The following is a 23,597-nucleotide window of genomic DNA, read 5'->3' as shown; positions in this document are numbered from 1 at the left end:
GACAGAGCGTGAGTGGGGGAGGGGCAGAGAGAGAGGGAGACACAGAATCCAAAGTAGGTTCCAGGCTCTGAGTTGTCAGCACAGAGCTCGACGCAGGGCTCTAACTCACGAACTGTGAGATCATGACCTGAGCTGAAGTCAGATACTTAACCAACTGAGCCACCCAGGTGCCCCAAAAATAAAACCTTAAAAAAAAAAGAAGTCAAGACGAGTTTGGTCGGGTAATGTAGCATTGACTTCATGTCTGTTGGTTGTCACCAAATAGTACTGATATTGCCAAATCGTTAATAATAAATTGAGGGGCGCCTGGGTGGCTCAGTCGGTTGAGCGTCCGACTTCGGCTCAGGTCACGATCTCGTGGTCTGTGAGTTCAAGCCCCGCTCTGTCGGGCTCTGTGCTGACTGCTCAGAGCCTGGAGCCTGTTTCAGATTCTGTGTCTCCCTCTCTCTCTGACCCTCCCCCGTTCATGCTCTGTCTCTCTCTGTCTCAAAAATAAATAAATGTTAAAAAAAAAATTAAAAAAATAATAATAATAAATTGATTCAACTATACTCTGAATAAAATCTGTATTACAATCTTGTAATAAATGGTGTGCATCCACACATGATATATAACTAACATTTATTACTATATATATTACAAGACATGATATACAATATAAAGTTGTTATGACAGACTCAAGAACCATGGGTCCATAATAGAAGAGAAAACCAGAATTCAGAGGTAACAGGATGCCAAGGACAGAAAGAGTCAGTTTCTTAAACTTTCCTATTTTTTTAGTCTTCCTGAGACAGTGCAGCTGTAGAGGTGGATTAACCCACCAAGAATGTACCAGCACGAACTGCAGGCTTTCCAGCAAGGATGCAGCCAACAACTGTAATATCATCTTCTTTTCACTGATCAGGTAACTGATAGAGAGGTTAAGTAGATCCCCGAAGGTTTTACACCACGAGTCGGTGACAAAACCAGGAATAGAACCAAGTGGCATGCAACACTGAGCGGGGATGTGCCAGGTACCTCTTCTGTGAATTGGCAGCCTTGCAATATTCTGAATATGGGCCTTTTTTTCCGACCATCTGTCACCACACAACACTATTTTAATATCATTGACTATATTCCCTATGCTGTATAATGATTTATTCCTTCCGTAGCTGGAGTCTATACCTCCCACACTTTACCTATTTTACCCATGCCCTCTACCCCCTCCTTTCTTGCAACCACCCATTTGTTCTCTGTGTTTATGGGTCTGTTTCTGCTTTGTTTATTAGCTTGATTTTTTTAACTTAAAAAAATTTTTAAATGTTTATTTATTTTTGAGAGAGCACCAGTGGGGAAGGGATGGAGGGGGGGAGTGTGGGGGAGTGGGGACAGAGGATCCGAAGCAGCCTCCGTGCTGACAGCAGTAACCTAATGTGGGGCTTGAACTCACAAACTGTGAGATCAAGACCTGAGCCGAAGCCTGATGCTCAACCAACTGAGCCACCCAGACGTCCCTGTTTTGTTTTTTAGATTCTGCCTAGAAGTGCAATTCTACGTTTGTCTTTTCTCTGTATGACTTATTTTACTTAGCGTAATACCGTCCACGTTGTCACAAATGGCCAAGATCTCATTCTTGAATATGGCTTTTTTCATACATTCTGAATGTTAATGTAACCCTTTGTTTTTTGGAGTGTTCTTCTCCAGAGACTGCCATTTTTGTATACAGGGGAAAAAAATGCACATAAAACCCACAGGCAAGGGCTTTTTCTGAAGGCACAGCTCTTAGGAGTAGAAAGACTTCAGCTAAATCAGTCTTGGCCTCCCACACCAGTGTTTGTCCTGGTGAAATCAGATTTAAAGTTAACTCAGAATCAGCCCTAAAGGTTAAAAAAAGAGAGAGAGAGCCCACTCACTGCATTTCATTCTTCAACAGTACAGACAGCTTATGGTCTGAAACCGATATTACAGGAAAGCTACATTCTAGTAGAACCACATTTTTTTTTTAAACTCCTGTCTATGCCCAACGTGGGGCTCAAACTCATGGCCCTGAGATCAAGAGTCAGATGCTCTACCAACTGAGCCAGCCTGGTGTCCTTAGTAGAGCCGCATTTAAGAAAGTTGTCCCTTCCAGGGGTGCCTGGGTGGCTCAGTCAGTTAAGTGTCCAACTTCAGCTCAGGTCATGATCTCGAGGTTCGTGAGTTCGAGTCCCACGTTGTGTTCTGTGCTGACAGGTCAGAGCCTGGAGCCTGCTTCAGATTCTGTGTCTCCCTCTTTCTCTGCCCCCCTACCCCTGTGCTCATTCTCTGTCTCTGTCTCTCAGAAATAAATAAACGTTAAAAAAAAAAAAAAAGTTTTCCCTTCCAGCTAGCATCACGGTCCCTGTCCTCATGTGTACTATCCTAGGCACATGTGAGTACTGATAAAATGTGGGTGCGTTCATGTTTTTGGTAAGCCCAGTTCCTTGTCACTATGCCCTGCATCTCTGTGATTCTGTGTGTGGTACCCAAGTGTGCTCAGAGTTCAGTAGGTTGCTGCAGACTGAGATTCATAACACCCAACCTTTCCGGATCTCAGATGGCTGAATTGCGGCCTCTACCCACCCTCTGGGGATCCTCTCTTCTTCCAAATGAGGAAGCTGAAAGGAGGCACTTCTAGCTTGATTATATCCCCAGTCAACCATCTTTCTCAGGTATAATGAGCAACAAGCCAACTGAGAGAAATAACTGGGAGCATGAGTTTTGCAGCAGATCTGGGTTCGAATCCAACCCCTGTCACTTACTAGCCATGAGACATTGGACAAGTTACTTAAATTTCTCCAGGGTCCTGGTTTGGATTCCCTGGAAACAGACCTTGAGGCCCTTAAGAATTTTCCCAATCACAGGGCAAGGGAAGTTGGTTCTTTATCAGCAATTGATGGAGGGCTGCTTGGGGGCAGGGAGAGCATTGATTCCTTGGCCCTTCTGGTTGTTTCCCTTCCCTACCCCTGCCCCCATATGAGTAGGACAGACTCTGGCAGCTAGAGAAAACCCTCAGGCAAATAACTGTTAAGTGTGGCAGTTGAAAATCTAACCCTGGGCCCAGAAATGGTAAAGTGCAAGGGGAGATAGCCAGAACCCAGACTGTATATGCCACACCCAGCTGCATTTCCACTATCTCTAAAACCCGCCTCACAGGGCCTGCACATAGTGGCCCTTCAGCCTATAGAAGCTCTACTATTACAGCAAGAATAGGGTGGGGTAGTTGCAAGAAGTGTGGTGAACCAGATAATTACCTCTCCAAAGAGGTCCACATCGTAATCCGCAGAACCTGTCAATATACGACCTTACATGGGAAAAAAAGGGACTTGGCGGATGTGATTAAATGAAGGATCTTGAAATAGAAAGGTTGTCCTGGATTATCCAGCTGGTTTCAATATCCTCCCTCCTTGTAAGAGGGAGGCAGGAGGGTCAGAATCAAAACAGAAAATGTGGCTTTGGAAGCAGTGGGGCCAGGAGCCAAAGAATGCAGGCGGCTCCAGCATCTGGAAAAGGTGAGGAAACAGAATCTCCCCTGGAGCCTGCAGAAAGAACACAGCCTTGCCGATCCATGGTAAACTTCTTTTAAATGAATTAAACAAGGAGGCCTTTTGCTGGGTGGTCCTAATACCTCAGCAGTCTGCTGTAAACAAGCCAAAAGCTAAACCTGTACATGCCTCAAGGTTAGAGAATTGAAACCAATTGCAGTCAGCTAGGCTCTCTCAAATAAGTCAAATGCTGAAGTCATAGCCAATCAAATGATGTTCTTGCTTGCTTCCACCTTGGCTTTGTAAAAGACTCTCAGTTCCTATCAGTACAACGCTTCTACGAACTTCTGGTTTGGCACGGCTCAATTCGAATCCATTTTTGCTCTAACTCTTAACATTTCAATATGCCCCAGGTTATCTTTCCTGACCTGCAGAGCCGTAAGATGATAAATCTGTGTTGGTCGTAGCCACCAAGCTCGTGGCAATTTGTCACAGCAGCCATCGGAAACTAATACAGAAGAGTACACCAGGGATAAGAATAACTAATGGGAGGGGTGCCTGGGTGGCTCAGTTGGTTGAGCATCTGACTTCGGCTCAGGTCAAGATCTCACGGTTCATGAGTTCGAGCCCCATGTCGGGCTCTGTGCTGACAGCTCAGAGCCTGGAGCCTGCTTCGGATTCTGTGGTCTCCCTCTCTCTCTGCCCCTCCCATGCTTGCACTTTGTCTCTCTCCAAAATAAATAAACATTTAAAATTAAAAAAAATTTAAAAAGCTAACACACAATAATACTTGCTATGAGCTGGCACTAAGTGCCATAGGTATCTTGACTCCTTTCATTCTTAAACCAACCATAATATATTTGCTACATGGACTGTAATTCACTTTGCCATATTAAATGTCCTTTTATACCTCTTCTTTTCTATAGCTTAATGATAAAAAGCTTTACATTAATGTTATCATTATGGGTTTCCTAATGCACTCAACCAGTTCTCCTCTGGGAAAATATCTGATGGCAGAAACTTCCTCTCCCTGACAACCAGAGAGTGGAGGCTGACACGGTTCCACTGGAGGCAGGTTGAATAAAAATTGGCCTCGGTGCCTTTAAGTCCCCCTGATTACAAACAGATGCTTTTTATCCTTTGCAGTTTGGTCTGGCTTAGTAAAGCTATTAATCATTAAAGGAAGGGTCCATGCTACTTTCACAGTAGAAGGTGCAGCTTGGGCTAAAATCTTCCTTCCATCATCTCCCTTGATGAAGTTTCCAGATTGAAGCAATGGAAATATCAGTGGCGTGGCATTCCTGGAGTTCATTCTCTTGGCTCCCCAGGGAAAGCTAGACTTGGCTTCGGGTTGTTGCAGCATAAAGTTTCTCACTCAGCAGGAAAATCCACCAGAGACTCAGGCCAGCGACTGTATTGCTGGGAATATAAAAGCACCATGCATATAACAATGAAAGGTTTTGTATTATAGGAAAAGTCCTGGAGCTTGAAGAAAGAACTTCTGTTAATTTGCAGGTCAGTATGCTATTATATTAGACCTTCTCTCTCTCTCTCTCTCATTGTTTCCCACTTATTTCTAAATAGTGCTACAAATAAAGGGGGGGGGGGCGGGAAGGCAACTGAGCTACCATTTCATTAAGAAAGAAAGAATTATTAACAGCAAGCCTTTGAGGTACAGATTAGGAAACTGTAAAGAGAGAAACAAAGGTTTGTTGACTATAAATCTTCCTTGGGTTTTATGGAGAACTCAGATTCTTGAATCTTGAATTCTCACCTGGATTATTGCATGGTTCTCCTACCTGTTACATCAGCTACCTTCCTTTTTCAGCTGCAAATTCCTCAGGGTAAGCCCCCAGTCTCCTTCCTTTATCTTTGATTCTCCCAGTCCCAGGTGGTTCCAAATGCATAGAAGGCATTTGCTGTTTACTGAGTGGAATGACAAGCTGACCTACTGTATATATTCATACATGAGTAAATAAAGGTCACATGTTGAATTATTCCAGGTGGTAGCTGAAAACCCAGCCCAGAGTCTGAGTGAGCTCAGGGACCACCTTGCTGTGATCCCTGAACCTTACCCACCCCTTTCTCCAGGACTCCCCAACAGCCCTACTTTGGTGACTTCATTCCCCCCATGCTTAGTCACCGCAGTGCAATTCAGTAAGTATTTTTCGTGCTCTGGTGGAGATGCTAAAGTATGGTGATAGCCACACCGTTACGCAGTTCACACACAGCCTGCACGAAAATGCTCAACTCCAACACTCAAATGACACCACAGTTGTATACTGGTCCACTCCATGGTGTTTCTGCCTCCACAGGTAAACCACTCCCAGAACACTAGCAGGAAAGATGGGTCCATTAAAAGGAGGAGAGCAAAACAAAGGAATGAGGACTAGTGACACAGGAAATCCTACCATGGAAAGGGATTAACCTGGAATTCAAGGGGGAAGGAAAAACGCTTTCTCCTTAAACCCAAAGCATCTTCAAGGTAAAAGCGGCTCTTTCTGTTTCCAGGGAAGGCTGAATGAAGGTCACTGAAGATGGGGGTGGGGTGTGGGGGCCTTTGTGAGGCCCAGGGGCAGTGGCACACGGTAATTGTAATGGATGCTCTGGTGTCTTGTCAAGATCCCCACTTCAGGACCAAGATATTCACCCCCTCAGTTGCCAGGAAGGTTGGGCCCTGGTGGCTGCCTTGACCAAGGCTACATGACCTTCCTGGGGGTAGTCTGAGTGCAAAGACTGGTTGTCTCAAGTCAAAACAACTCTGAAGGCCCACCCAGCTCCGGAGCTCTGAGTGGGTTTGCTCGAGGCCTGTAGAGTGACAGCATCACAGCCCAACTTCCCAAGCTGCCCGAACCTTCCTCCCTTTCTCCCTCAAAGGTCTTATGTCCCCCAAAAGCACTCCTCACTGGACTTCCTCCATGCAGCTCTTTATCTCAGAGTCAGCTTCCCTGAAACCGGAAGGAGGCTGCCAGTGGTGCTAAGTGTGCTAGGACCCTATTCTCAGCTGTGCCAGCACCTGGGGGAGGGACAAGTTTTCATAAGAGAATGGCCGCACTCTGCATCTCAGGGGACAGGGGGTGAGATGAGAAAAGTCTTCTGAAAATCTATGTCTCCGCCTTCTACCTCACCTCCCTCTGGTACATAGGTTAAAGGATGTCTGCATTAGCCAACAAAGAATGTGTGACCCCCCCTCGAAAGTCACCAGGCATTTGTTGTGTCTAGGCCAAGGCCCTGGTGTCTTCCTCTGGGCTCACGCCTGCTATCTCATGTGTCTTGGTGCACCCTCTTTCTGGAGTCCACTGTCCTCATGTTTCCCTTGGCACCTAAGTAAATTCCCAGGGTTATTGCCAGAATTCAAATAAACAACCCTGACCTCAGCCTGAACTAAAGGGGAAAAAAAAAATCAATAACCTCAGATAACCTTTTCTCCTCATTTATGGAACACCGACCTTTCCAGCACATGGCCCAATAGGACTGTGTCGTAAGATATTTATATTCCCTACTCACAAGTCTTGAACTAGAACCTCATAACCAGCCAAGAAGGACATGTCAGGCCCGGTGATTTATGTTGTGGTGCTGACAGATCTCGTAAGTGGGAGATGGCCTGTCTGACATGGGCACCTGCCAACCAACTAGATGCCAGCCAGTCCTAACAGATGCCTGTAAACAAGCTGCACTGGATTGTACTGGCAGGGTTCTACCCTGCAGAGCCCTGCATCCCTGACTCTCCTCCGTAAAACATCAGTGGTGGGTGCTGTTTTAGCCAGGTTCCTCCAAAAAAGCACAATCTGAGAGAAGGCTGTGCGTTCAGGTAGTCTTGTTTGGGAGATGATCCGAGGAAGCAGGAGTGAGGGGTGGGGAGAACGAGACAGGGAAGGGGGGAAAGCCAACACACAGACTGTGTTAAGGAGCTGGTTACCGCTGTGGGCAACCGAGGCTCAATACCAACTGGACTGGGATCTTCTTCTTCTCCTTTTTAAAAATGTTTATTTATTTATTTTGAGAGTGAGAGAGAGCATGAGCAGAGGAGATGGGCAGAGGGAGAGAGAGGAAGAGAGAGAATCTTAAGCAGGCTCCACGTTCAGCTCAGAGCCCAATGCAGGACTGGATCCCATGACCACAAGAACATGACCTGAGCCGAAATCAAGATCAAATCCGATGTTTAACCAACTGAGCTACCCAGGCACCCCCAACCACTCGAATCTTCTGAAGAACCATGAAGAAAGCACATCAGAAGTGTTCCACCAGAGGATGGAGGCTGTGGCAGTTAACCCTTGATTCCATCCCCCATTAAATGAATATTGCTCCCTCCCTGAGTGTTAACTCTCTTGCACTTTCTAGTTAGCTGAATTTGCCCAAGTGATCTTCCACTGTCTTAGAGAAAGCAGAGAGCTGTTTCTATGGAAACTTTATAAAGGATGCTGGCAAAGCATTCAAACTGACTATCAAAGGTGTGCTAAAATCAGGTGAGTTGAGAAGATGTGGCATAGGACATCACAAACATTTGCTACAAATGTTTAATAAAGGTACAAGGGGCGTCTGGGTGGCTCAGTCAGCTAAGCAACCGACTTCTGCTCAGGTCATGATCTTATGGTTCGTGTGTTCAAGCCCTGTGTTGAGCCCTGTATTGACAACTCAGAGCCTGGAGCCTGCTTCAGATTCTGTGTCTCCCTCTCTCTCTGCCCCTCCCCTACTTGCAGTCTGTCTCTCTCTCTCTCTCTCTCTCTCTCTCTCTCTCTCAAAAAAAAAAAAAATATATATATATGTATATATATATATAATTTTAAAAAGGTACAAATGAAGTGCACAAAGATGGGTGGCCACACCCCTTTAAATCTTAAATTATGAGAGAGAACATATGCTTCCTGTCTTCCCAGCATTCCTTCCTTTGGGGAGTCACCTTTCTTTTCATCTCATTGTGATTGTGTTCGTTCTATGTGGTATGCCGAGTAATGGACCCCAGAGATATCCATGTCATAATCCCTGGAACCCATAAATACATTAGATTATGTGGCAAAGGGGAATTAAGGTTGTAGAAAGAATTAAGATCACTTATCAACTGACTTCAACGTGGAAGATGACCCTGGATTATCCAGTGAGCCCAATGTAATAACAAGGGTACTTTTTTTTTTTTTTAATGTTTATTTACTTATTTTGAGAGAGAGAGAGAGAGAGAGAGAGAGAGAGAGAGAGAATGATCAGAGAAGGGGCAGAGAGAGAATAAGAGAGAGAATTCCAAGCAAGATTCATACTGTCAGCACAGAGCCCAACACAGGGATCGATCTCATGAACCATGAGATCATGAACTGAGCTGAAATCAAGTCACTGACTGAGCCACCCAGGCATCCCTCTTTTTTTTTTCCTAAATCACAGGGGTCCTTATAAGTGGAAGAGGGAGATAGAACTTGAACCAGAAATATGACAGCATAACATGGATGCTATTGGCTTTGAAGGTGGAGAAATTAGGCACAAGCCATGACGTGCAAGAGGTCTCTGTAAGGTGGAAAAGGCAAGGAAATGGATTCTCCTCTAAAGCCTTAGAAAGGAAATCAGGCTGGCCAGCACCCTGATTTTAGCCCACGGATTCCCATTTTAGACATCTGACTTCCAGAGCCATAAGGTAGTAAATTTATGTTATTTTAAGGCACTAGGTTTGTGATAAATTGTTATAGCAGCGATGAGAAACTAATGCACCCCATCTGCTTTGATGAGGCCTACTGGGCCAATTTCTTACCCCATGGGTGGGATCATGACCGAGTCATCCATCTGCCAGGCCACAGTGATTCATTCAAGATCAAGCCCATGATCTAGGCAAGACCAGGCCTCTCCCAGTGCTAATGGGAAAGATACATCCTTAACTGGGATATGCTATGGCCTCCATTGTCCTTCCACTTATAAAGACCCTGTGATTATACATGGACCACCAAAATTGTGGCAAAGGGGGTAAAAGCCTGGAGGATGTCTGCCTGTGGGAAGGTTTCAAGAGCCTAGCCTGGAAGCAATGCACTTCACATCCACTAACCTTCCATTAACCAGAGCACAGTCCCGTGGCTCTGCTCCACTGCAAAGGAGGCCGGGAAAAGTGGTCTGTAGGTCCAAGGAAGAAGAGGAAAAGAATTTCAAGAACAGCTAGGCATTTCTGTCTCATAAACTTGCCCTGAAATCCCTCCATTTCTAATCTAACTGAAATTTATATTCATCCCTATATTCACCATGAACATAATTACTTATTTGAATATGTGTGCTCAAATTCTACTTTTCCAGAAAGAGCCCATGGTGACCACCTTCTCTTCAGCTCCTAGATCTAGAGTACTGGGTGTCAATTTTTTTGTTTTTACAGTGTTTATCAAGGAGGAGAGAAGGGCAACTGTTGAGGGTAAGAGAGTGCTATCAGAAAACCCGAGGCATTTTTTCCACCCACACATGCATTCCCCCACAGATAGCGTATCTGTTCCCAAGGAAACCTGGCTCTGACTCAATGAGGCTCAGTGCCAGGGTTAGCCACAGCTGTTGATGGGGAAGAAGGACCGAGAACTATTGATGTGCATTTATCACTCGGACATGCAAATCTGGTCGGAACTTTTACTTGTACGAATTTATTATCAGATAACTTTGTATAATGCCACAAGTCAGATCATGACCCTTTGAACACAGCCATGTTCAATAAAGCCAGCTATAACTGCAACTAAATACATGTCAGATTATACTTTTTACCCTTTCTTTTTTATTTTTGCACGGACTCACGGCAGGCCTGGTGAAGTGTGGGGACCTCCTTCTTAGAATAACGTTCTGAGGGGCACCTGGGTGGCTTGTCGGTGAAGCATCCAACTCTTGATTTCCACTTGGGTCATGATCTCACAGTTCGTAAGATTAAGCCTCACATTGGGCGCCACTCTGACAGCCTGGACCCTGCTTAGGATTCTCTCTCCCTCCCTCTCTCTTTGTCCCTCCCTGCTCGCTCACTCTCTCAAAATAAATAAACTTAAAAAAAAAAAAAAAGAAGAAGAATGTTTTGAAATTCATAAAACAGAATACATAAGGGTACAAAGGAAACCAATTATACTGAAATGCACTTACCAAAATATTTAAAAATAAACATGTTTGTTATATATGCTTCTTTATTAATGCATGAAATATCACAATCTAATTGCAGATCTGGAAACCAACGTTTTGGAGTAGTGATGAGTTTGCAATCTGGAAATCTCTGTGTATTTTACTAGGGATAAAGTCATAATTCCTGCCAATGGCACTGTGATTTGTTTCCCATATTCATCATTAAAAGAAAAGGACAATTTTAGTTCAAAGTTTGTGAAAATAGAAGTAACTTTTCTTTCTATCCAAGTTTATGGACTTTCTGAATCTTACCCGTAGACTCCTTAGGAACCATGGACCCCTAGATTCAAAAGTCCCTATTGAAAAGCAAGGCCACATTTTTAAACACAGACTACAGAGGTAACTCATACCTGCAACCCACCTTTTTGGCCTCATGCCCACACTGGACCCATTTTCCCCAGGTACTCTACCCTTGAGCACAGCCAGCTAATCAACATTCACCCTCACTCAGCACAACAAATCTAGCGTTTATCATTATTAAGGGCTGACCAGGCAACAAACCCCCTTTTTTAAAAATTATTTTTTCTTTCCATTTAAGTTGCAGCAAAATATACATAACATAAAAGGTACCATCTTAAGAATTTTTAAATGTACAGCTCAATGCTATCAAGTATATTCATGTCATTGTGCAGCCATCACCGCCATGAATCTCCACAGCTTTTTTCATTTTGCAAAACTGAAACTATGTGCTATTATATAATAAGTCTCCATTACCCTTTCCCTCATCTCCTGGCAACCACCATTCTACTTTCTTTCTCTATGATTTTGACTGCTCTAGATAACTCATATTAAGTGGAATCATACAGTGTTTGTCTTTTTTTTTTTTAATGCTTATTTATTTTGAGAGTGGGCATGCATGCACAATTGGGGCAAGAGCAGAGAGAGAGAAGAGGGAGAATCCCAAGCAGTCTCCATGATCAGCATGGAGCCGGACATGGGGCTCAGTCTCACGACCATGAGATCATGACCTAATCCAAAATCAAGAGTCAGACACTTAACCAACTGAGCCACCCAGGACCCCCAGTATTTGTCTTTCTTGACTAGCTTATTTCATTTTGCATGATGTCCTCAAGACACATTCATATTGTAGAAGGTGTCAGAATTTCCTTCCTTTTTAAGGCTGAATAATATTCATTTGTATGTATATATCCCAATTTATTTATCCATTCATCTGTCAATGGACATTTGAGTTGCTTCTACCTTTTGGCTATTGTGAATAATACTGTTATGAATATAGGTATACAAATATCTCTTTCAGATCCTGCTTTCAAGTCTTTGGGGTATATACCAGAAGTGGAATTGCTGGATTATATGGTAAGTCTATGTCTAATTTTTTCAGGAACTGCTATACTATTTTCCACAGTGGCTGTACCATTTTACATTCCCATCAACAGCGTATAAGGCTTCCAATTCCATCATGCCCTTTCCATACCTTGCTATTTTCTGGGGTGTTTTGTTGTTTTTGGTGGTGATGGTGGTTTTTGTTTTTTATAGTAGCCACAAAAAATGGGTATGAGGTGGTTTTGATACACATTTCACTAATGATTAGATGAAGAGCAGTTGTTTTTCTTTTTTTTAAGTTTATTTATTTGTTTTGGGAGAGAGAAAGAGCAAGTGAGGGAGGGGCAGAGAGAGAGGGAGAGACAGAATCCCAAGCAGGCCCTGCACTGTCAGAGGAGAGCCCAACGCAGGGCTCGAACCCACAAACTGTGAAATGATGACCTGAGCCAAAATCAAGAGTTGGATGCTTAACCGACTGACCCAACCAGGGGACCCAATGAGCATCTTTTTAAGTGCTTATTGGCCATTCACGTTTCTTCAAGAAATGTCTACTCAAGCCCTTTGCTCATTTTTATTTAGGCTGTTTGTTTTTTTGTTGTTGAATTATAGGAGCTCTTTATATATTCTAGATATTAATCTATCAGATGATTTGCAAACATTTTCTCCTTTTCTATAGGTTGTCTTTTCATTTTGCTGATACATTCTTTGATGCACAAAAGCTTTTAATTTTTATGGAGTCAAATTTGTCATTTTTTTTTTTTTGCTGCCTGTGTCTTTGGTGTCCTATCCAAAAAATCATTGCCAAATCCAATATCATGAAGTTTTTGTCCTATGTTTTCTTTGAAGGGTTTTATCATTTAGATCTTTGGTCCATTTTGAGTTAATTTTTGTGTATGGTGTTAGGTAAGGGTCTACGATGCCCTTTTAAAACATTATCTAATTTAATCCTCATGACAACCCAGTAAGACAGGTACTATACAGAATTCCTGTTGTATAAACATCACAAAGGGCAGTGAAGTCACTTGCCCAAGGAGGCACAGTGAGTGAGGAGACGGAACCAGAATTCAGCCCTGCTCGTCTGAATCCGGACCAAACTCCACTAATCACTTTACAACACTCTTTTGTGTATTTTTCATGCCTCTATGTGCATACCCATCCCCCTCTGTCTGGAACTCCTTCTCTGGTCTGTGCCTGGTAACCTCACCCCTTGCAGCAGATATTGTAGGTGTTCTACCCGTACGCCTGGGCCCCTACCGGTTCAGTTCATAGCACCCAGACTTCCAACTGCCAGCACCTGCAACTTTCCACCTGAGTGCTTTCCGCAGTTGCTGGTGGGTGCTCTGACCCTGGTGATAGGCCAGAAGTGCCAGCTAAAAAACTCTCAGTCAATGACCATAGGAGTTGATCATCTCATCCTATTGTCCCTCGAATATAGCTGTTCTCAGGCATAGTCTACACAGTTTCCCTGTACCTCCTTGAAGGACAGAACCCTCTTTGCCCACAACTGTTCACTTGCTTGAAAACTCATTTTTATTGACTTCTTTCCTTTCCCTGTCTCACTTTCTCATTCCTCTGCTGGTATTTCCTGGGATTATCACCTAAAACAAGTACCTGCCCTAAAATCCTTGTTTCAGGGCAAGCTTCTGGGAGGAGTCTGACCTAACACAGTGTTCCTTCAAAGCCCTGCTGAAACTCCTCCTTCTCCAGGAGGCCTTCTCCACTGTCTTCCACAGCTGGCTGTTGCTGTCTCTGCCCGTGGCCTGGGGCACACTCCTTGAGGTCCATGTGGCTCAAATTGCCTTGCAGTGGTCAGTTTACACATCGGGTGTAGGTTTTCTATTGCTACTGTAATGAATTACCACACGGAGGCTTAAAACAACACCCATCTCTTATCTTACAGTTCTGTAGGTCAGAAGTCCAGGTATAGTTCAACTGGGTCCCCTGCTTAAAGGCTCACAAAGCTGCAGTCATGGTGCTGGTGAGGCTTCGTTCCCTGCTGGAGAGCCTGGGAATCAGTTGGCTTCCAAGCCCATTCAAGTTGTTGGCCAAGTTCAGTTTCTCTTGGTTGTAGAATGGGGGTCTCAGTGTCCTTTCTGGTTGTCAGCCAAGAGCCAGTCTCTGCTTCTTTGAGAGTCTTCCTGTGTTACTTACGCTTTCCACATTCCCCTCCCCACCCCCACCCCCAGCCCAGCAAAGTAGGTCAAGTCTTCCTTATAGATTCAACATCTCCTACTTTTCCTTCTACCATGTCTCTCTGACTCCAGCTGGAAAAAGTTCTCTGCTTATAAGGCTTTCTGTGATTAGGTTATGCCCAGATGATCCAAGACAATCTTCCTATTTTAAGATCTTTAAACTTGGGGCACTTGGGTGGCTCAGTTGGTTAAGCATCCGACTTCAGCTCAGGTCATGATCTCATGGTTCATGAGTTCAAGCCCCACGTCGGGCTCTGTGCTGACAGCTCAGAGCCTGGAGCCTGCTTCACATTCTGTGTCTCCCTCTCTCTCTGCCCCTTCCCCACTCATGCTCTCTTTCTGTCTCTCAAAAACTGAATAAATGTTAAAAATATATATATATATCTTTAACCTTAATTCCATCTGCAAAGTCCCTTTTGTCATGTAACATAAACTATATGTTTATGTATATATGTTTATGTATATGTTTATGTATGTAACATATTTATAGTTCCAGGGATTAGGAAGTGGACATCTTTGGGGGCCATTCTGCTTAACCTATCAGTCTTCCCCCTTCTATCAGTTACCTATTTCTTCTTAAAGAAAATTCAGTGGCTTAAACCAACAACCATTTCATGTGCTCATGATTCCATAGCTAGGGCTGGGCTGAGCTGGGCATTTCTTCTGCTGTGGTACCAGTGAAACGGAGCCTCAGTTTCCAAAATAGGCAGCCATGCTGAAAAGCCTTCCTCTCCTCCCTTCCTACCTCACCTTCCCCACTTCCTCACTTGGACTTTGTGTGATCCCCTCCCCCAGAGAGGGCTCAAACTCACGTCTTTATCTAGGGCTGTTACCATCATGGATTTAACGCTTTCCTTATTATTCCTGTTACTTCCTGCGGTTGTCTTCTTACGGTGTTTCTGCCTGGTCTCAATCTATCTGTAAGTATGTCACCTTTTCAAAATGTTTTCTGCTCTTCTTAAAGATACAACCAGACCCCACTTCTGCCCTACTTGATGGCCCATACCCCGGGGTCTTTTTATGATCAAAGTCAGTCTTTCTAACTATATATGTCCTGTTCCAGCCTTTTGTTTCCTTGCAGTTTGAGAAAAATAGTCCAATCACCTACATAAACTTCATGCTGAGGCTATAGACTTTCATGTCCTAATTTTCTCTACTACATTCTGTAACTTACTTTGTTTCCCCCAAACTCCTGGTCTGCGCTTGAAAAGACTGGTTGGTAGTTTCTGTTCCTTGACAAAGAAAACCCTGTTTACAGTCAGAGTGTCCTCTTCTGTTACCTAAGGGACCAGCAGCCATTTCTTCCTGATGCTGTGCAAGCAGTTTACATCAAGCTGTGTCTACATACAGCAAGAGAACAATTGCAGAAATCTTAGGATCGTCGTCCCTGAGGACAGCCAGAGTCTAAGCACAGAATGTCCTCACTTATATGTGGAGTCCAAAAAGCAAAACCAAGTAAAGCCCAAACTTATAGAAAAAGAGACCAGATTTGTGGTCCCTAGAGGCAGGGATTGTGGAGTTGGGGAATCGGAGGAAGGTGGACAGAAGGTACAAATTTCTATTTATAAGATAAGTAAGTAGTGGGATGAAATGTGCAACATGATGACTGTCGTTAACACTGCCGCTATAGGATACATAGGAAAGGCAGTGAGAGACTAAATCCTAAGAATTCTCATCAAGAGTAAAAAAAACCAATTTTTTGGCATCTATGTGAAGTGATGGATGTTAGCTAAACTTTTTTGGTAATTATTTCACAATATATGTAAGTCAAATTATTACGTTGTACACCTTAAACTTATACAGTGTTGTCTGTTATTATATATCCATAAAACCAGGGAAAATAAACAAACCCAAAACACACAATGTTGGGATGGAAGGAACCACAATTTAAAATCCTTAATGGCAGGTGGGTGAAATAGGTAATGAAGACGAAGGAATGCACTTGCCTTGATGAGCACTGTGTGGTATATGGAAATGTTGGATCACTATATTGTACAACTGAAACTAATATAACACTGTATATTAACTATACTGGAATAAACATTTTAAAATAAATAAACGGGGGCGCTTGGGTGGCTCTGTCAGTTGAGCCTCCAACTCTTGATTTCAGCTCAGGTCATGATCCCACGGTTGTGGGATTGAGTCCTGTGTTGAACTCCATGCTCAACATGGAGCCTGCTTAAGATTTTCTCTCTCTCTCTCTCTCTCTCTCTCTCTCTCTCTCTCTCTCTCTCTCCCTGCCTCCCCCCCCCCAGCCAGTCTCCCCCCCCCACGTGCTCTCTCTCTCTAAAAAAAAAATTAAATTAAAAATAAAAATAAATAAATAAATAAATAAAATCCTTAACAATAATTATAGTAAAAAAATCACCAATGGTGAATTAGGGTAATTAAATTATTTGCAGTTTACTTTCATGTATTTCTCAAAATTTTACAATGATCATGTTTCCCCCTTATAGTCAGATGAAAAACAAGAGGATTTCTTTTTTTTAATGTTTCTATGAGATGTTATAATGTTTTTATAATATCTTATGTTTTTTTGAGAGAGACAGAGCGTGAGTGAGGGAGGGGTGGAGAGACAGGGAGACACAGACTCTGAAGCAGGCTCCAGGCTCTGAGCAAGCGGTCAGCACAGAGCCCGATGCGGGGCTCGAGCCCACAAACCATGAGATCATGACCTGAGCCGAAGTTGGATACTCAACCAACTGAGCCACCCAAGCGCCCCAAGACAAATAATGGAATTTCTTAAAAAGAAAATTAATTATCCAGTCAGCCTGTTTATTATCTTATATGAAAAAAAAAATCCTACCTTAGACTGACCAGCTACCTCCCTTTTGAAAGTGGCTCACCTGATGCCATCTGGTCATTTAGTGGCTGACTGGGGCCATTAATTCCTGGGATGACCCAATGCATTGGTCATCCTTAATGCAAAAACCCCAGGGGCTGACTCTGAGGCAAAGGCTTAGAGTACTGGTTTATGTGGCAGGTAATTTCAGGAATCCCTGTGGGAGGACAGGTGAGATAATATAGGAAAGCAGCCGATCAAGGTGAATTACCAAGGGACCTAGCACTTGGAGACCCCGAGCTGTGTCTGCAGGGGATCTCTGGGAGCCAGAGCAGAATACACCTTAGGGTGTCCCGCTGCCACTGCCCATCAGTCAGGCATCCAGGGCTACTCAGGGGCAGTGACAATTCCTGGGCACTCTGGCCTGTCTTGCGGGTGGACAAAGTGGGCTCTGGCAGGAGAAAGCCGTGGCAGCTGGAAGTGGGGCCTGTATAACGGGGTCAGTGTGAGGGAGCATGGGTGGCCAACAACAGCATCTGCTACAGGTGTAATAGGGAGGAAATCAAACTGTGAACTTGGAGGTGCATCTAGATCCCTAAGTACCAAAACCATAAGCCTGCACTGGTGGTCACAGGGCTCCAAAGTCATCACCATGTGGCAGGGATAGTGGTTTTGACTACTGTGATTACAAAAGGCAACAGACATTACTGAGAGGAATGCTATCATACCGTTTCCTAACTCTTCGACTTTGGGTGTGGCCATATGACTTACTTTGGATAACAGTACATGGAAAGAAGTGACAGTGTGTCAGTTCTGTGTCTAGGCCTTAAGCCATGTGTGTTTCTGCCTGTGCCTCTGCCATCAGAACGAAATGAACGTGTGTGAGCTAACCCGTTGGTTCCCGGGGAAAGGTGAGAAATACATGGAGCTGAGTCAAGTCACCCAGGCTGAGCCAAACAAGTTGCCAGACTCATGAGCAAACAAATAATTAGTGCTGTATGACATAAGGATGTGGGAGCTACTAGTTACACAGCAATAGCTAACTGACACATTATGTTGGAGATAGCCGACTTTACAGCCCCTCTTGTTCTTTACTGCACTTAGTGATCTATATGTCATATCTCTTCTAATGTACTATGATATTCCATTGGGAAGGTAGTGGGGTTTTTCTTTTTTCTTTTTTTCTCAGCACCTAACCTGTACCCAGCACACCGTGTACACTCAGTGTATACTTGCTGAGTAAATGAAGAGATGAAAGCATGGATAAATGGATGGACTTTTCTTTTCTTTTTTTTTTTATTGAAGATTTTATTTTGGGGGCACCTGAGTGGCTCAGTCAGTTAGGCATCCAACTTCAGCTCAGGTCATGATCTCACAGTTCGTGGGTTCGAGCCCCGCGTCAGGCTCTGTGCTGACAGCTCAGAGCCTGGAGCCTGCTTCAGATTCTGTGTCTCCCTCTCCCTGTGCCCCTACCCCACTTGCACTCTGTCTCTGTCTCTCTCTCTCTCTCAAAAAATAAATAAACATTTAAAAAACTTTTTTTAAAGATTTTATTTTTAAGTAATCTCTACACCCAACATGGGACTCAAATTTAAAACCCTGAGATCAAGAGTCACATGCCCTATTGACTGAGCCAGTCAGGTGCTCCTGAATGGACTTTTCTACATGGATTATGATTTTAAAATTGTCCTCGAAGGTCCAAAAGAACTTGTGATATAGGGAGAAGGGGAGAAAGTTTATGAAACTTCTTTCAAATTTTAAACTCTATAAATGATTATATGATTATGTCTATAAGTATACTGAAACAGTGTATGAAATAATAATCATAACTAGTATAACTACTATTATAAGTAGTAGTATATAGTATAACTACTAAATATCATACTATTATAAGAACACTTTTTACATCACTTCCCAAAAAACCAATCAGCCAACATAAAACTTACCCCCAAATCAAAACAACGTTTTCAGGTATTGATTGCTCAAAACAAGTTTTTTTCAATATTCACGTGGTAGGAATTCTTTTTTTTTTTTTTTTTTTAATGTTTATTTATTTTTGAGACAGAGAGAGACAGAGCATGAACGGGGGAGGGTCAGAGAGAGAGGGAGACACAGAATCTGAAACAGGTTCTGAGCTGTCAGCACAGAGCCCGACGTGGGGCTCGAACTCACGGACCGCGAGATCATGACCTGAGCCGAAGTCAGCCGCTTAACCGACTGAGCCACCCAGGCGCCCCAGGAATTCTTTATTTGAACCTGCGGGGAAAAGGGATTTGATTGATCTGGATAGTTGCCTTGCCCTGAGGAAAATGGTGTCACTCATCCAGAAAGTGTGTGTCCCTTCTCTGGGGACCAGGGCTCCACCAGGGCAGAGAACTAAAGCACCTCAAAGGGGTTGCTTTGAGGCAGCAGCAGAGGATAAAACAGTCACACATGAGGAAACCCAGGATGACAAAACAGCTTGCTGTCTACCTGGGTAAGTGTGTCAGAGATACGAGAGGAATATACAGCGAAATCTTTCCTTAAATAAAAAAAGTAAATAAATAAATTTCACCCTAGCACAGTCACGTTGTTCTCTGTTTTATAGATGGAAAAGTAAAGGTCACACTTTCCTGAAATAAAAACATGAAACTGGTGTAAAGTTTTCTAAATAGTTTTGCAATACTCTGACAGCTGTTTGCCCTTCTTTTCCAGGATGTTAAACTGGCCTCCATCCATTATTGACTTTTAAATTGGAAGCATAATGTAGATTGTTTGTTAAAAGGAAATCTGTGATGGTGAAAATACAATGTCAAAGTGTTGCCACTTCTGTTTTACAATTTCAGGGAGTTAATTTCCCTTTCACATAGTTCTGTATTTAATAATTAATTTGATGGCAAGTTAAAACTAAGTTATTTGGGATGAAAAAGTCACAAATTTGTATTATAATCAGATCATATTCTCTGGTTTGTTTGGAGGTGGTAAAACAAAAGCCAAGAATGCCAAGAGTTCTGTAATTGTTTTTTTAAGATTTTATATTTGGGGGGCACCTGGGTGGCTCAGTCAGTTAAGTGTCCGACTTCAACTCAGGTCATGATCTCACGGTCTGTGGGTTCAAGCCTCGCGTTGGGCTCTGTGCTGACAGCTCAGAGCCTGGAGCCTGTTTTGGATTCTGTGTCTCCCTCTTTTTCTGCCCCTCCTCTGCTCTCTCTCTCTCTCTCTCTCTCTCTCTTTCTCTCAAAAATAAATAAACATTAAAAAGGGGGGGCACCTGGCCCCCTCTCTCTGCCCCTTCCTTTGCTTGTGCTCTCCAAAAAAATAAACATTTTTTAAAAAAAGATTTTATTTTTTTTAAGTAATCTCTGCACCCAACATGGGGCTCAAACTCATAACCCTGAGATCAAGAGTTGCACGCCCCACCCACTTAGCCAGCCAGGCACTCCAAGAATGCCAAGAGTTACATAATGGAAACTGAATCTATTTCTCATCCCAAGCCTGAAATTCTCAGTCTCCTCCCCAGAGGCAACCATTTCTTGTTTCTAGAATATTGTGCCTAGAATATTCCATGCACACATATGCATGCTATAGCTTTAAAAATTTTAAACACAAACTTCCCAACACCTGTGGTGTCATAGCACCTTTTTCCCAAAAATTCTCTTTCTTCCTTCTTAAAAATATCCACTCTCATGGGAAAAAAAACAAAATCTTGGAGTTCATTTTCTAAGTGACTTGCACTTCAACACAATCCCTGGAAAGTGACAAGAAAACATGGGAAACCAAGATTGTTTTGAGTTGTTTTCTTATGAATAAATAGGTTAGCAAGTGTTTTCGTTCATGAAAGCACCCACATGTGCTCTGGCATTCGTGAACTGTATATTAGAAAACACAAGGTTGGGGCGCCTGGATGGCTCAGTCAGCTGAGCTTCTGACTTCAGCTCAGGTCATGATCTCACAGTTTGTGGATTCGAGCCCCGCGTCGGGCTCTGCTGACGGCTCAGAGCCTGGAGCCTGCTTCAGATTCTGTGTCTCCCTCTCTCTCTGCCCCTACCCTGCTTGTGCTTGAAAGGGCAGGCCTACGCCGGCCGACTCCATCTTGTTCTGTGTTCTCCACCTTGAGTGACTATGTCCCCGACATGACCCCTTTTCCGGGAAAATCACAGAAACCTCAGACCGCGCCTCCTCCCCTTGAGTAATCTCCCGCTCACCCGTTCAAACTTCCCGATCAAAACACGCCCAGTGACCTGCGTAACAGGACTCCGACCCTTCCCCAGCCAATCGGCCGAGGCCACGACCCTTCCCCAGCCAATCGGCTGAGGCCACAGCCATTACCTCACCAACTGCCCCTAGACCCCTATAAAACCTTTGTGCTTTTGAAACTCGCTCTCTCTCCCTGGTATCTCACCGCTGCGTCGGTGCAGGTAGGGGATTGAGCTCGAGCTAGCTCGAATAAAGGTTCTTTTGCTTTTGCATCGGACTCGGCTCCCTGGTGGTCTTTGGGGATCACGAATTCTGGGCATAACATGCTCTGTCTCTGTCTCTCTCTCTGTCTCAAAAATAAGTAAACATTTTAAAAAATTAAAAAAAAAAAACCCAAGGAACGTAAGACGTGAGCAATTAACTGAAGGCAAATTTTGTAGTGGCCACTGACTGTGAACGCTAGAACCACTAACATGAGCTTCGTGGTAATAACTGCTTTGTCATGCCTTCAGTGTCACTGTTGGGGATTATAAGTCATAACAAAGTAAACAGTGCTCTTTAACAGAGAAATGCAAATTAAAATAACAACGAGCTATGATTTCAGAGCCATTAGGTTGGCAAGATTTTCAAGTCTAATCAACTGTGTTAAGAGTGGAGATCAGATATGGGGGCTTTCGTAGTTGGCCCGTGGGAGTGAAAACTGGAATAATTACAATAGGGGGCAGTTTTGCAATACTTAGCAATGTTAACGTGTACATAATCTCAACTCAACAAACACACTTTTGTGTATATGTGCAACCAAGGTTTTTGCATGTGTGTGTCAGCCATCTGTACCTAAGCTTGTTCTTTACAGCACTGCTTGCAATGATGAAATGATGGGGTACTCTAGAGCAATTAAAGTGAACGTATGAATTAGAGCTACGTTTTTTTCAGCATGGATAAATTATCAAAACTATCATGGCGAATGAAAAAACTTAAGTTGCAAAAGTGCGTATAAAAATCGGACGCCCTCTAAGCACATCTGTGAACCACACAACCAATGCTTTGTTTTCTTTGGATACATATTCTCTGCTGCTGGATCCACCTTCCAGCCTTCTCCCCCAGGCTCTGGCCCTGGGAGGCTTTGTGGACTTCATTAGGGAGCTCTTTTTCCTGTGGCTTCAGTTGGGTTCATCCCGTTGGAGGCACCAGTAGGAGTCTGAGGGGAGGAGGAGAGGGAGGCTGGGTATTAACTCTGCCCCCCTGCCTGCCCACTGCCTCCTCGTCAGGCTGCATTAGTTTACCGAAGGCCACAGCTGCAGTCAGGTAGCAGCTCTTATGGTGGCAGGTCTATCTCAGTCTATAGCGGGTGCTTCCGACAAGTCCCTCCAAGCCTAGACATGATGATGATTCCCTTCAGCTGTTCTCCCCAAGGTGATTCACCACCCCTTTCTGAGCGTCCTCATCACAGTCTACACACTTGCAGATAGAACTTTCAGTCGACTCCCTCAGGTAGCTCACTCACCGTGCCTGCCAAAGTCCCGAATGATGCACGTATTTCCGTGGGAAGATTTAAAAGCATGCCTGCTAATGTTACGTATACGCTCAGTTCAGGAGACTGGGTACCTCTGCGAAAGGGAATGAAATTAAAGACGGGAGAGCAGAGAGAACTGTAGCTGTGCTGTGTTCGCCAAAAAATGTTTAAATAAAATTTTGAATAAAATGTGTGTGAAAGTATATCAGCTAAATCTGGGTGGCTAACACATGGGTGTTGTATGATGTTTTGATTTAAATATTTCTAAAAATGTTTTCTCTTAGGGGCACCTGGGTGGCTCAGCCAGTTGAGCATCTGATTCTTGATTTCAGCTCGGGTCATGATCCCAGGCTGGTGGGATCGGGCCCCATGTCGGGCTCTGTGCTGAGCATGGAGCCTGCTCAAGATTCTCTCTCTCTCTCTCTCTCTCTCTCTCTCTCTCTCTCTCTCTCCTTCTGCCTCTTCCCCCATTCACATGTTCTGTCTCTCTCTGAAATAAAAAATAAAATTTAAGATATATATATATATATACATATATATATATATATATATATTCTTTTAATAATGAGTTTTAGAAACTGAAATGCTTCTTTATCCAAATTGACACAAGAGAGTAACAGGAGGCCCAAGGCACATTGCATGTGATGGAAAGTTCTTCTTCCTCACCCTGGGATCTCTCTTCACCAGCATTTCTTCCAAAGACTCACGATAAATCCTGCACAATTGGACCACCTCTTTGCTTGGAGGTTGTGAGATAGAGCAGAAGTGCAATTAAAACTAACACACAGGGGCTCCTGGGTGGCTCAGTTGGTTAAGCATCCGACTTCAGATCATGATCTCACCGTTGATGGGTTCAAGCCCTGTGTAGGGTTGTGTGCTGAGAGCTCAGAGCCTGGAGCCTGCTTCAGATTCTCTGTCTCCCTCTCTCTCTTCCCCTCCCCTGCTCACTCTCTGTCTCTCGAAAATGAATAAACATGTTTAAAAAAAATTTTTTTTTAACTGGCACACATGATGAAGACGAGTTAAACTTGGCCCATATTCAACTCTGGAAGGCATCA

General features: G+C 43.7%; 1 long non-coding RNA gene across 1 annotated transcript; it reads left to right on the top strand.

The window, feature by feature from the left end:
* The first annotated feature begins 4,780 nt into the window (after window positions 1–4,780).
* On the top strand, window positions 4,781–11,893 carry LOC122237255. The gene is made up of 3 exons (XR_006215569.1): window positions 4,781–4,997; window positions 5,798–5,967; window positions 11,854–11,893. It is a non-coding gene; the product is annotated as an uncharacterized LOC122237255 (long non-coding RNA).
* Window positions 11,894–23,597: the final 11,704 nt, after the last annotated feature.

Source organism: Panthera tigris, chromosome A3 (assembly GCF_018350195.1).
Source record: "Panthera tigris isolate Pti1 chromosome A3, P.tigris_Pti1_mat1.1, whole genome shotgun sequence".
In the NCBI taxonomy this organism is placed as follows: domain Eukaryota; kingdom Metazoa; phylum Chordata; class Mammalia; order Carnivora; family Felidae; genus Panthera; species Panthera tigris.
Note: the sequence above shows the minus strand (reverse complement) of the source record. Positions and strands in the feature narration are given on the sequence as shown.